The sequence below is a fragment of the Myxocyprinus asiaticus genome, chromosome 14 (genome assembly GCF_019703515.2).
Source record: "Myxocyprinus asiaticus isolate MX2 ecotype Aquarium Trade chromosome 14, UBuf_Myxa_2, whole genome shotgun sequence".
NCBI lineage: Eukaryota > Metazoa > Chordata > Actinopteri > Cypriniformes > Catostomidae > Myxocyprinus > Myxocyprinus asiaticus.
In genome coordinates this window covers 23036599-23050313 of record NC_059357.1, presented here as the reverse complement: position 1 = coordinate 23050313, position 13715 = coordinate 23036599, and the positions used below count along the sequence as shown (strand labels likewise).

The 13715-nt window shown below is 37.6% G+C and overlaps 1 pseudogene; it reads right to left on the bottom strand.

Annotated features, from left to right (window-relative positions):
- Positions 1-5271: 5271 nt before the first annotated feature.
- LOC127451537 (MAGUK p55 subfamily member 2-like) lies at positions 5272-13424 on the bottom strand (annotated as a pseudogene).
- Between the last annotated feature and the right edge of the window lie 291 nt (positions 13425-13715).

Below are 13715 nucleotides of genomic sequence, written 5' to 3'. Positions count from 1 at the left end.
CTGCATTTTTTGGTCTCTCGTTTCTCATTTTCCTCTTGACAATACCCCATAGATTCTCTATGGGGTTCAGGTCTGGTGAGTTTGCTGGCCAGTCAAGCACACCAACACCATGGTCATTTAACCAACTTTTGGTGCTTTTGGCAGTGTGGGCAGGTGCCAAATCCTGCTGGAAAATGAAATCAACATCTTTAAAAAGCTGGTCAGCAGAAGGAAGCATGAAGTGCTCCAAAATTTCTTGGTAAACGGGTGCAGTGACTTTGGTTTTCAAAAAACACAATGGACCAACACCAGCAGATGTCATTGCACCCCAAATCATCACAGACTGTGGAAACGTAATAGTGGACTTCAAGCAACTTGGGCTATGAGCTTCTCCACCCTTCCTCCAGACTCTAGGACCTTGGTTTCCAAATGAAATACAAAACTTGCTCTCATCTGAAAAGAGGACTTTGGACCACTGGGCAACAGTCCAGTTCTTCTTCTCCTTAGCCCAGGTAAGATGCCTCTGACGTTGTCTGTGGTTCAGGAGTGGCTTAACAAGAGGAATACGACAACTGTAGCCAAATTCCTTGACACGTCTGTGTGTGGTGACTCTTGATGCCTTGACCCCAGCCTCAGTCCATTCCTTGTGAAGTTCACCCAACTCGATTTTGCTTGACAATCCTCATAAGGCTGCGGTTCTCTCGGTTGGTTGTGCATCTTTTTCTTCCACACTTTTTCCTTCCACTCAACTTTCTGTTAACATGCTTGGATACAGCACTCTGTGAATAGCCAGCTTCTTTGGCAATGAATGTTTGTGGCTTACCCTCCTTGTGAAGGGTGTCAATGATTGTCTTCTGGACAACTGTCAGATCAGCAGTCTTCCCCATGATTGTGTAGCCTAGTGAACCAAACTGAGAGACCATTTTGAAGGCTCAGGAAACCTTTGCAGGTGTTTTGAGTTGATTAGCTGATTGGCATGCCACCATATTCTAATTTTTTTAGATAGTGAATTGGTGGGTTTTTGTTAAATGTGAGCCAAAATCATCACAATTAAAAGAAGCAAAGACTTAAACTACTTCAGTCTGTGTGCACTGAATTTATTTAATACACGAGTTTCACAATTTGAGTTGAATTACTGAAATAAATAAACTTTTCCACGACATTCTAATTTATTGAGATGCACCTGTATATATATATATATAATTATTATTATTATTATTATTTTATGTTTTTATTATTTTTTGTACATAACTGTTGTGTGATGCTGAACCATCAGTGTTAATTACTTGTGCCAGTGTTACTGTGTCACAATGACTTTTTGACAGTGACACCTCATCTGTTCATTTCACTTATCTCTACACTTTATTATAGATCAGGGGTTCATATCCATACCATTCTCTCTCTCTCCCTGCTAGATAATTTCTCAGAGCTCTTCTATGCTGTAGGCTGACTTTTCTTTTCTAAATGGAGAGCATGCACGTGAACTGAGGTTGAGATTGTCGCAACAAATACCAACAATGCATAAGCTCGTCAGTCATTCGATTTATAGAACATCCTTATGCACATAAATCCAACTCCTGATTGCATGCAGGTCAGTCATATTACTTGAAACGCAGCGGGGCGCTAGAATACAGAGAAAAATGAGACATTTACGATAGAGCTGATGTTTTTTGTGTCGCCAGATGTGGAAGAATATCGCTAAAGCAGACTACAAAAGTCGCTAAAATTGTCACTAGTCGCTAGAGGGCTCTTTTACTCGCAAAGGGGGTCAAAAAGTTGCTAAATTTGCAACACGATCACAAATTAATCGCTCATTTGAGTGTCCTTTAAAATGAATTGGTCACACGTGATAGGAAAGCTGTAAGAATCGGTTTGCGAGTCAGTCTGAATGATTTAGAAAGCTTGCGCTCTCACTTGTCACAAACTCGTGGGATATAACACGGCAAATAAAGATAACGCTGGTTGCAGTGGATCTACAAATCAATGGAAACGAAACCTGCAAATGCATCCTATCGTTTGCCAGTGGTGAAGAAGGTCTTTATAAAGTTCAACACGTGTGCAGCTTGTAAACGACTTCTGCAGGTAAATATATTTTCCAACCAAAAGAGTATCAAAACACGTATTAGCCTACACGAAAACACATAAAAAAGTACCATGACATTACCACGTTTTTGGACATGTACCATTACCTGGACGCACTATGTTAATACAATGGTAAGCTATATTAATATTGTAATCATATAGCGAAGAACCATGGTGTTTTTTTAATTACCTTGAAGCATCATGTAAATACAATAGTATACAATTAGGTAATCATATATAAAATTACCATGGTAGGAACATGGTATTCAATGTACTTTGAAGCACCATGTAAATACAGAATGGTACATAAATAGTTGTATATCAAAGTACCATGGTATTACAATAACAATCCCTGGACTTAGGTCATGTTTAGGCTATAGGTAATACCTACTTGGTCCTAATAGCGATTGCCTATATAAACTGCTGAAGCTGATGATAATAACATACATTTAGAGCTAATTTTATGGTGTAACTGGCCCCTGCCACATCTGGTACTAGTTTGTGAGGAAGTCAAGACAGTAAAGTACATTCATTGCTGTTTCAGCAATACAGATAAACAAGCAAATGGTGCATACAATGCTTTCAGTAATATCCTAAATTGTCATGCACTCTCAAAAAATTATACAATTTATTTTTATAGCCATGCAAAAAGTCATTAATTTATTTATTTCCCCAAACATTTTATTCAAGGCAACAGGCAATTTACAGATTGTTCTTCTAACCATATACTGATTTTGCAAGAGAAACATGATGACTATATTTGCCTCTAGTTTATGCCATTATGTGACATAAAAAATTAGTAATATCAAAACTCAAATCCTAATTTCAACACTGTAATGAGGAGGAGGGCGTGGCCGTGAGGGTGCATGGCTGGCACTGAATCAGCTGATCAGCGGGAGAGTGAGATAAAGGAGATGCCAGTTCAAGAGAGAGACGCACGCGGCCACGTTGTGTGTGTGTCTGTGTTCATGTTTTTTTCCTGTTGTTTTAAGTTGAGTTTTACCATTAAACTTTATGTTGACTGTTCAGCCGGTTGTCGCCGCCCATCATTAACTGTTACAGTGGTGCCGAAAACCCGGGAAGGAGGAGGGGTGCGCTGTCGCGGAGTCCTCGCCGCTGCCATCCGCCAGGAGAGCAGCCACGGCTGTCTGCCAGGGGACAGAGGGGTCGCTGCCGGCCACCGTGAGTCGAAGAAACCACTGTCATCCACCGAGAAAGGGGAGGAGCCGTTCCATCCGCCAGGGGTCGGAGGACTCGCTGCTGTCCGCCAGGGGAGGAGCGAGCTGTCGTCTGGCAGAGGTCGAAGGAGTGGCTGAGGACCAGGTGACGGCGTGTCCGGGGACCGGCGAGCCAGTTTTCTCTCTCTCTCCTCTCTCTCTGTCGCTCTATCTCACTCTTTCCCTCTCCCCTTGCCCTCTCCTCGTCTCTCCCGGGGCTCCAGAGGAGTGGTTATAACCTGCCGGCAGGCGCGGCCAGAAAGGGAGGGGAGTGCGTCGTGCCGGTGGTTTCCCCGGCCTGGGTCGGGCGATGGGGGAGTGTGGCGAGGAGGAGTGCCAGGCCGTGAGGACACACGCCCGGCCCTGAATCGAACTAATCAGCCAGGAGGGGGATAAAGACAAACCGGAGGCACCAGTTCAAGAGAGCCACATGTGGCCGCTGTGTGTGTGTGTCCATGTGTTTGTGTTTAAGTTGATTTAAGTTCATGTATGACATTAAAACTTACGTTAACTGTTCAGCCGGTTCCCGCCTCCTCCTTGCCCACCTTACCCCATTACAAACACCTTACACATAAATATAAATAATAAAAACCAATAAATAATAGCTGCCAGTTTTCAAGCCAAATATTGGCATGAGTTATAATCAGTTAATATCAATTAGCACTTGAAGAAAATACTTAATCAGAAAATACATAATAAAAGTTGAGTGGGTTTGCTTTAAGAAATAGATATATACTCATCAAAAAAGCATGTACAGTGTTAAGAATAAATACGACATAATGTGTGCAGTGGATCAGAGCAGATAACGGCATTACACGGACACATGCAGTGACTACATTTTACACCAACATTTATCTTCATAGATCATGATAAACAGGTTTTAAATGTCATGCTTTAGCACTGTACTTGCCTTCATTTTCACGTTCTCTTCAAATCAAGGTATAAAAGCAGTTTGGTCTCTTAGACTTTTCTAAAGAAAATTATTGCTAATTTTATTAAAGAAAAAACATTATTAATGTTTTTATGAACACATGGAAATACTGTATATAGTTGACTTAACTTGCTATATATGGTGTTCTACAAAAACAGCTGTCTGAAAAAAAAATACATGACTGCATTTCTGTCACTTTGTGCACAGTAGACTGTGAGGTGAGCATCTGTGTATCAAAACATTATTTCTATGCAATATCTGCCCACTGTTTCTATTACTATACCCCTATCAATGTGGTCTCAAAATGATCATTCACATTTCAGTATATTCTGTCATGAGATGCAGACAAAATAGAACTGTATTGTGGATGTTTAAGAAAACAAACTGTACAAAAGGTGGTATACCAATAGGAGCTCATGCAAAATGGAGCCTTATAATAAAAATAGAATTCTGAAATGAAAGACTGTCTAATCACCCAACCACCTACTATGCAAAATATACAAAACATTGTTTGTTTGAGCAACCCTACCAGCCCAACACAGCAACACTGGCTCAACCAATGGCATGAGCTTGGGATGGGACTCTCTGTTCGACCATCCAGTGGCAGACAGGGGGAAACCTGTTTGAAAACAGCCATCATTTTTGCCACTGCTTTCAGGTGACAAAAATGACAAATTATACCTTATTTATTTAAGATGCAAAAAATAATCTATAATTCCAAATTTGTGTTTGAACTAAAACTCATGCTGCTTATATGGTAAATAAAAAGATAAGACTATGGCTAAATTCTGACACAATATTTTTTGCACTGCGAGGTTCTCAACTTTGTATCAGGATGTAGCCCTGTTTGAAAAGTTTTGGAGGTAGCGCCACACACTCACACATGCACTCATACTAGAGACAGATCTCTTTAACCAGTAACATAATCAGTGTCTACCCTTGGCACACATGGTATGTATCGGGTAGCACTGGTTTAAAGTCTCACTTAAAACACCCATTAGTTGCTGTGGTGAGCTCCGTGATCTCTTAACTCTAAAAGACCCTTCAAACATTAACCCATTGTTAAGCACCCTTTAACTTCTCTAAGGAGGCCTCGAGGTTCCGGTATGCCTGATCCAAACTGTCATTTACTATGGTAAGGTCAAAGTAGTGTTCATACACTCGTTGAATCTTGGCACTCTCTTCCACTGTCCTCTTCAGCTCTATGTCCTATTGATCAAAATTATGATTTATAGGAAAAAGACAAAAATTTCATTCCAAAAGAATGAAATCTGCATTAATGGACAAAATACTGTATATTGTATATAGCATGTTTATGTAGTGCATAATAATATATAGCTGTTAGTTGAGACTCTTACTGTTGCCACTCCTGCCTCGATCCCAGATCTGTTCATGGCTTTAAGCACTTCAAACCCAGAGGCTTTGGTGAACAACACATACGGCAAAAACTCTGATGTCCTGAGGACCTTTAGGGCCTGCGGCAGAAGAATCACATTTAAAGGGATAGTTTACCAAAAAATGAAAATTCTGTTATCATTTACTCATTCTCATGTTGTTCCAAACCTGTATGACTTTCCTCCATTACATTTTTTTTATGCAGAATGTTAGGGACTGGCAGCCTCAGTCCCTATTATCTTTCATTGTATGGGGGAAAAAAAGCAATACAAGTGAATGGCGACTGAAGCTGTTAGTCCCTAGTATCTCCTTTTGTGTTCCTTGAAGTAAGAAAGTAATTCAGGTTTGGAACAACATGAGGGTGAGTAAATTATGACAGAATTTACATTTTTGGGTGAACTATCCTTTTAACATGATTTTGAACTTTATTGTTATGAAAAACTACAAAGACCAAACATTTTGCAACATCACATGCTTATAAGACCTAATTAATCTTGTCAGGGTGTCAGAGGACAGTCACCTGTGGGTTGATGTCCAGGATGCAGATGTGGCCGGCCTCCAATACTTCATGGATGGAGTCAGTCTTGGTGCCATAGAGGTTACCATCATATTCACCATGTTCAAGGTAGCGGTCAGCTTTAATATCAGCTTCCATCTTACTGTGGGATGTGAACGCATACATCATATTATCTTTGTCCGCTGATTTGGGTTTTCTGGAGGTGTCTGTGGACAGATACCCAGGCCATGTGGAATTTAGGGCATGAAAGTCAATGTAAGAAGAAGGTGGGTCCAAAGATATCCTGCATTGTCCTGTAATACTAGAAAACAATACACCATTGGATAAAATGGTGATATACAAGTGAAGATCAATTTGAACAGAACCAAACCTGATTTTTTTGTAGTCAGTTACATCATTTTCTTCTTCTTCTTCTTGCCAACAATTCCAGTACACATATTGGCTGTAATACAGAGTGTCAATGGCCTGCTTTTAGTTCAAGTTTTAGATCTATTTTAAGAAATGTAAAAATCAGTATTAATGTATTAAAAAAAAAAATACTGTGCAAATGTCTGTTAAGAGGATTGGAGTAGTTAAGATTAAAGTAAAGAATCACTTGAAATCCACTAGGGGGCAGTATACACAAATAAACTATTCTATGATAACTTCAAGCAGGGTTTAAATTTTTTTTTTTTAATTTTTTTTTTTTAAAACTACAACAACAAGTAATATACTAATATGTCTATATAAGACCACCTGCTGGTGAAAGCTCTACATCTCGCTTTACAATAGCTTTCCTTTTCTCCTCTAGAAGTTGACTGGGAGTCAGGCCAGCACCGCCTCCCTCTACCCGACGGGCCTGTGGGTAAAAACATACAACTATAATGCACAGCTCTTAAGGTAATTCACTAAAAAAAATGTGCTATAATCGATACAAACCAGTGACTGAAAACATTTTGTTAGCTTGTTTTTTGTGTTACAATTTTTCTTGACTTACTGTTGTGTAAAGTACAATATATTTGGAATTATCTAATCAAAAACCCCAAAATGTAACAACTTACCCTTGAAGCTTGCGTGCACTGTACATGGACTCTGCATGTGTCAAGTGCAAGGAAGTGAAATCGAGCTTCTCTCATGAAGATTTATAGTGATTAAAAAGTTACATTTTGGTCTGTTCTCACCCAAAACCAATCGTATTGCTTCAGAAGACACTCGAGTCGTATGGATTACCTTTATGCTGCCTTTATGTAGTTTTTGGAGCTTTAAAGTTTGGGACCCCACTTACTTGCATTGTATGGATATAAACACATACATCCTTCAAAATATCTTTTTGAAGTAAGTTTTGAAGTAAATATTGTTGGCAATGCTTTACCATAAAGTTCCATTTGTTAACATTAGTTAACAACATTAGTTAACATGAGCTAACTATGAACAATACTTCTACAACATTTATTAATCTTGGTTAATTTTATTTTCAACATATAGTAAAACTTTTTTTAAATTAAAAGTTGTATATGTTAACATTAAGTAATTCACTATGAACTAACATGAACTAACAGTTAACAATTGTTATTTTTATTAACTAACATTAAGAAAGATTAATGAATGCTATTCATGATACCTAATGCATTAACTAATGTTATTGAATGGAACCTTATTTTAAAGTGTTATCAAAATGTATAGAAGAAAGAAAGTCATACGAGTTTGAGACAGCATAAGGGTGAGGAAATGATGAAAGAATTATCATTTTTGAGTGAACTATTCCTTTAACTATCTGAAATGTATACATAAAAAATGTCATTATATTGTAAAGATATTTTAATAGTTCTAAATTGACCAACAAACCTGCCATCAGTTCACATCTTCCTAGATAACAATCTGTAGAATGTCTCCACAGGTGAACTGTAGTCCTGCCTCCTTGCAAGGGATGAGGCTGTCATTAGCAGGATCATAATCAAAATGGCACTTCACAAAAACCTGTGGAGAAATGGGTTCAAAGATTACATTAGTCCAGATTCTCTATGGTTGAAGACTTCAAAAGTTACTGACCAGCTGGTCTGAATCTTCGAATCAACTACTTTCAGTGGATAAAAATTTGACAATGATATATTTAAAACATATATGAGAAATGTGGTCAGGTTTGATAGTTCTCATATGGAAAAACTGATTCTAGGGTAAATATAATGATTTATATATAACAGACCCTCTAAAAACTAAAATGATGCAGCCTATCCACTCTGGACAGACATTTTTCCCACATGCATCCTGACTGATTCCCAGGCCCACACAGAATCTGCACGCACAGAAAACTCTGCAGAGAGCGCCCCCCCCCCCCCCCCCCCAGGTACTCTGGCTAATTGGATTGTGCTTTCAGCTATGTGTAGGAGTGTTGTAATTTCAGCTCAATTTAACACATTTATACATGAATTCTTCAGATTTCTCCTTAAAATCGGCACAGCAAATGTGAAAAATGTGTGAAATGATGCCCAACCCAGGCATCCAGGAAGTGAGAATACATTGACTGAGAAATTAAACATGTAATTTCCTTAGGAGGGGATGGTACCTGTCTAGGTTAGTGTGGATCCTGATAACTAGGAAGGATTTTGAGCACCACGCTAGCGCTGACCTCCTGAAGCATCTCCTGACGAACACATGGATCATCACCCACCTCTTTCCCATTCACCTCCTTAATGATGTCGCCCACGTGGAGCAAGCCCTGCTGATCGATCATGCCCCTGTGGAGAATGCGTGCGATCACCAACTCTCCATTCTATATACGGAAATTGACACCCTGATACAACAACAACAACATGAAAATATGTCATGATATAAGGAACTAGTAGTCAAAATACTCTATACAAAGATAAATCTGTTACAGTATGCACAGTAACAGTAAAATAAATTGCTTTCTTAATCAGTATTTGTGTCTTGTTTTCGAGTAAAGATATCTAAAGATCCAATAATTCAATCTAAATTTTACAGAAATTAAATTGTTTAAGAAACTACAGTCAGACATGTTTTTTTTTTTTAGAAAATATATTACACAGTGGCAAGAATTAGCTGGTTTTCTGCATTATTCAGTGATAAAATGTAATCTCATCTTCATCAAACTATAGACAAACACAATGTGGTTAAGCTAACAATTATAATCTTTCATGTCTTTATTGAACATATCCCATTAAACATTCACAGTGCTGTGGAAAAACTAAGTGAAGGATTTAATAGCTGATCGATCCTCCTTTGGCAGCAATAACCTCAACCAAGCATTTCTGGTAGCTGCGTATTAGACCCGCACAACGTTCAGAAGGAATTTTGGACCATTCTTCCATATAGAACTGCTTCAGCTCAGCCATATTCTTGGGATGTCTGGTGTGAATGGCTCTCTTGAGGTCTTTCCACAGCATCTCTATTGGGTTAAGGTCTGGGCGCTGACTGGGCCACTCCAAAAGATGGGTTTTCTTTTTTGAAGCCATTCTGCCATGGATTTACTTCAATGCTTAGGGTCATTGTCCTGCTGCATCACTCAACTTCTACTGAGCTTCAGCTGGTGCACAGCCACCTTGACATTATCCTGTAGGATATCTTAATAAATTTGGGAATTAATTTTTCCCTTGATGACTGCAAGCGGTCCAGACCCCGAAGCAGCAAAGCAGCCCCAAATCATGATGCTCCCTCCACCTTACTGCACCATTGGGATGATGTTTTCATGTTGGTATGCAGTGCCCTTTTTATGTCATACATAGTGCTGCATGTTCTTCCAAACAATTCCATTTCAGTTTCATCAGTCCACAAAACATTCTCCCAGTAGCGTTGTGGAGTGTCAGGGTGGTTTTTGGCAAACTTCGGGCATGCAGCAATGGTTAAAAAAAAAAAAAAAAACACCATGCCACGGACACCATAACTGTTCATTGTTTTCCATGTATAGTAGACTCATGAACAGAGATGTTAACGATTCCTTCAAATCTTTAGCTGTCACTCTAGCATTCTTTTTTTTTTTTTTTTACTCTTTGAGAATTCTGTGGTGTGCCCGTTGAGGTATCTTGGCTGGACGGCCACTTCTAGGGAGAGTAGCCACAGAACTAAATCGCCTCCATTTATAGACAGTTTGTCTAACTGTGGACAGATGGATATCTAAGCTCTTCTAGATAACTTTGTAACCCTTTCCAGCTTTATGCAAAGCAACAATTCTTGATCATAGGTGTTCTGAAATCTCTTTTTTTGCGAGGCATAGTCCACGTCAGCAGATGCTTCTTGTGAATAGCAAACTCAAAATGTTTGAGTGCTTTTTATAAGTAGTTCTAACCCACAACTCCAATCTTGTTTCATTAACTGGATGCCAGGTTTTCCAACTCCTGACTCTATTTAGCTTTTGTTGACATCATTAGCCTAGGGTTTCACATACTTTTTACAACCTACACTGTGAATGTTTGAATGATGTATTCAATATGTACAAGAACAATACAATAATTTGTGTTTTTTAGTTAAATTAGTTAAACAGATTTAGAATTAGTTAAAACAGATCATGTTTGTTCATTATTGTAACTTAGATGAAGATCAAACCAGATTTTAAGACACATTTATACATAAATGCAGGTAATTCTAATATACTTCTACTTACAATATAAATATTTTTTCTTGCCACTGTAAACATTTTTTTATTTTTCTTCGATTTATGCTTAAAACAAGAAAAAACTAATTGCCATTGGGAAAGAAAAATGCAATCTTATGCAATCAGTAAATGCAATCTTACCAAGTGCTCTCCAGCCACTTTGTGTATTCCCACCATGCGTATGGCATCAGGTGGCACCGGTCGTGAGTCGTGGGTCTCCATCAAAGACTGAGGAAAGCACAGTGTGTCAGTCATTAACCAGGCTTTGTATATTTCTCTTTTAATTTCACACGTTTGTTGAGCTGCAGCTGTGTACCTGGAAGTGGGGCTGGTTGAGGATGCGAGAGAGCTCTGCAGCAGAGTTGCTGCAATGTGTGAATGGGCTCAGCTCTCGCAGGATGTCCTGCACCAGCTCCATGTTGTTGTCCCTCACAGCCTCCAGACGCATCACTTCCAGACTCTGTGAGTTTTATGCAAAAAGGTTTGTCTTTACAAATAGATTATGGTGCTATGAAAAATGCAATAACTACTCAATTTTGTATTTCAAAATTGAGTTATGACAGAAATTGGGTCTTTGAGACATCTGGGTTTAGCTCAACTATGAGCATTTCTAATCAGAACATTACTATGTGTTTATGTACAACAAATTTGGGTGGACAGTCAAAAATCTTTGAAGCATTTCTTCTTAATTTTAGTGTTGGCATAGTCACTGTGTTTTTACCTTTGTAGGACAATATGGCAACACTTAATATAAAGCACTTCAGTATAATTTCCAAGTAGATGCCAATAGACAGTGTTGGGTAGATTACATGTGAAATGTAATCTGGTACTGACCACAAAATACACAACTAATATTTTAATCAGTAATGTAATTTTTTTAGATTACACATTTTAGTTCTAATATGATTACTTTTGGATTACTTATTACTTGTTTTGATGCAATTCTAATTTTAAATGTTAATCTAATTTTAATTTGAACTAATTTACATACTTCTTAAAATATAAGTAAACATGAAATCAAACAACAGTTTGCTTTTTGTAAAAAACAAGACTGATAAGTAATGTAATCAGTATGTAATCAAGTAATCTATAACAAAGTAACTGCAATCTGATTACAAACGGTTAAAAATGATAATGTAATCTAATTACAAGTACTTGATTTTTGTAATCTGATTGTGTCATTCAGATTACAAGTACTCCATTATTAACCCAACACTTCCAAAAGAAATGTTCATGTCTATGGCTAGTTAACATGAAATAATTTAGGAAAGTTTACATGTCCTGCAGTGCAACAAGTAGTACTCCTTCTAAAACTATTTTAAACAGCATTTTGCAATTGTTTTTATTTATGTGAAACTAAATACATTAAAAATACTTAATACTTAAAAATACATTTTGTCACACCACAGGACCATTTAAGATAAACTGGTAATGGCAAATAGGTGATTAAAATGATAAAAACTTGGCACAGCACTTAAAATATACACTTTTACAGTACATTTAATCCAATCCTAACCTAAAATCTTAAAATAAAAAATACTCCTACACAAATATAAAAGCCCACTCCCTCAGGTCTGGGTTTAAATACATTATATATTATACATTGTATCATTATATTGATAAACTGCTTGAATTAATCATTGTAGTCTTTTAGAAAACTTATGCCCTTGAGGAAGATGAGGTCCAGGCCATTGGCAGTGGTGGAGCTGGTGCTGTCACTCAGAGTGTCCAGCACCTGTGGCACTGCTGCAGGGAGAGAGAGACTTGATAAAACATCTGGTTCTATACAAAGATATTCCATGATCAAACACACTGACTCAGACTTTACACTGACTTTTTCTTTTCAAGAGTAAAGCTCAACTTATTAGCATGTGAAAATATGAACTTTGCATATTTGAAGCAGTGTTCAACAATAGTTAGTCTGAATACTATATTTTATACAGGCAATGAAAAAGTGTTCATTCATTAAATAAGAGGCTGGTTCTGTTTAATGGGAATTAAACATTGCAACTGCCATTAAAGTGCGTTTAACTATTGCATGTTGACTGGTAGGGTAGGGATACAATTTAAAGGGTTTAAACTATAACACTGACCTTTTGCTGTATATTACAGCTCCTTAATATTATCAACTATAGTGAATGAGTTTAACAGAATCACACTGTATTTATTAGCAGAAATTGTAGGACAAGAAAATGTCAAGTGGATTTCAGGGAATGAAATCATTGAAGCTGGGCATCCTTGTGTCTCTGCCAGCCATCTGTGGCACAAATGTGTCCATGTTTATAAGTACAGTATGAGGAAAATCTTCACCACAAACCATCAAATTACCTAGAAACAATCACTGCAAACAATCAACTGGAGTTCAATGACCATCATCTCTGTGATTTATCTGTTGTGATCTATTCTATTCCAGCTCTACTTCAAATTCTTGGACTGATTTAAACAATTTTGCTATTGTTGACGCCAGAGGCACAAAACAACAGTTAGCAATATTGAGGCGGAGCCATCTGCATTAGTTCAAAAATAAGATGAAAGCACAAATACAATAAAAAAATATATGTACAGTAACATTTTCTGATCTTTACGAAATTATAATGTGTGCTGTAAATGCATGCAACTTTTACAGTATATATTAAGAAGCTGAATACAAATGTAATTTTTTTGCATAATAGCAGGAGACTTACCATGCTCTGTGTTGCTGGCTGCCACAGGCATGGTGGTAGAAATCTGCAACTAAAGCATCAGAGAGAGAGATTTATTACATTAATATTTAACACTAGAGATGGGGACGGGGTGCAGGTGCATATATATATATATATATATATATATATATATATATATATATATATATATATATATATATATAAAACTCAGATCAATATTTCACATACATACACATTTTATTTTACAGGCAGTTTGTCATTGTTGCAAAATTTACATGTTCATGGTGATATCTTACAGTTCATACAAAATCTGTGTTTAAACACTGGCCCTTAACACTTACTT